Below are 1,784 nucleotides of genomic sequence, written 5' to 3'. Positions count from 1 at the left end.
CCTTTTTAACAACAGAAATATGCTGGTGACCACCAACCATGATGGATGATCTTGAACAAGCAGAGAACATTGGATTTTATTTTTTTTGCTGTTGAAGAAACAGAAGATTTTTGAAACATCATCTGCTGAGAGTGAGTACAGAAAAGCTTCATGAWGCCTCCTTACTTTTCCAAAAAGGATTTCTGCCAGCTTCTCCAAAAGGTTACGGTGTTGGAGCTCAAGATTCATCGTYTGGAGGAGATGAATGCTTTGGAGGACTCAACATGCATTAAAATGGGTGAGAAGGCTGAGATAAGGGACCAAGTGGATGAGGAGATGGAAGCTGCTTCAGAGAGTAAAGCTGTGGAACTCTCTTGGTGCCAGACAAAAAAGTCTCTCAGGAAGGATTCAGCTCTTAGATGACAACGAATGGCCAGAGTTACAGAGAAATGCTTTTTCTCCAACAGCAAGGAGAAGAAAGCAGCGACAGGCTGAAATCAAAACAACTGATAACAGCCAGAGAAATGAAGACAGAGCAGTTTTTCTTCAAAACAGATTCATACCACTGGAAGAAACTAAAGAGTCTGAACAAAATTCCCTTTCTGATCTCAGAGAGGGACCTGGGACCAGATCCAGCTTAAAGCCAAAACAAGTCCAAAGAGAGGCTTTCAAGAATCAAGAAATGCTGATCATCACAGATAAAATGGTGAATGAGATCAGAGGCTCTGGAACAAGAAAAAAGTCAAAGTTCTGAGTTTTTCTGATAGTGTCTGACCTCACAGAGAATATTCTGGAAATCACAGCAGAGTATCCAACGCTGAAGAAGCTCATCATTCATACAGGAAGTGATGAAGTTATGAACCGACAGTCAGAAGTTCTGAAGAAGGATTTCATTCAGTTGCTGGATGCAGTTAAAAATCTCAACATGGATGTGTTCCTCAGTGGGCCCGTTCCCACAGCCAGAGGAGGAGCTGAGAGGTTCAGCAGACTGTTAGCTCTTAATGGTTTTTTGGAAAAGTCCTGTGCTGACCACTCTGTGAGATTTGTGGATAATTTTGATCTCTACTGGGAACGAAAACATCTGTTCAAGTCTGATGGAATGACTCTGAATCAAAATGGAGCACAAAAGATGCAAAGATGACATAATAGTGTTTGTTAAACAATAGATATCAGGCCTCTCAACTGTCTCAGGAGAGGCAGAAGAGCAGAGACAGGAGCAGAGAGCAGGGGGACAGTCTGATGTAAATCKGTGTTCCTTTTGTTGCAATAAAACTCAACTGATCATTTCCACGTAGTACCTTCATTCCTGGACCACGTATTTCTGTCTTTGTTAAATAAATATTTCCATAACAATGCTTAGGACAAGACGGCAGGATGGTAAGCTGTTATCTTTTTTGCGTAACTAAAGTCATTTGAAAAAAATGTTACAGTTGTTGCAAAATGATTCACAATTACTCTCATATATGGGATGTAACTCTCCCTGTCAGTGAACCAATCAATGAGCAGCAGTAGATGACATCAAACTGGGCCAAGCAGGCTGGATTGATGGGAACCACAGCTCTCGAGGTTCCAGAAATTAGGGTGGACCCGAGCCAGAAGGGTTAATGCAAAAACCTGGGTTTGAACCCCGGCTTTGCAGAAAAGCCTACAGTGACTGCTAGACATGGGCACCAGTGACCCCCATGACCCTGAAAGGAAGAAGTGGGTTAAGATACAGTGGTTTGCAAAAGTATTCATACCCCTTGAACTTTTCCATATTTTGTCACATTATAACCACAAACATAAATATATTTCACTGGAATTTA

The sequence above is a fragment of the Austrofundulus limnaeus genome, unplaced genomic scaffold (assembly GCF_001266775.1).
Source record: "Austrofundulus limnaeus strain Quisiro unplaced genomic scaffold, Austrofundulus_limnaeus-1.0 Scaffold978, whole genome shotgun sequence".
Lineage (NCBI taxonomy): Eukaryota > Metazoa > Chordata > Actinopteri > Cyprinodontiformes > Rivulidae > Austrofundulus > Austrofundulus limnaeus.
The sequence above is the reverse complement of the archived record's forward strand: the minus strand, read 5'-3'. Positions refer to the sequence as shown.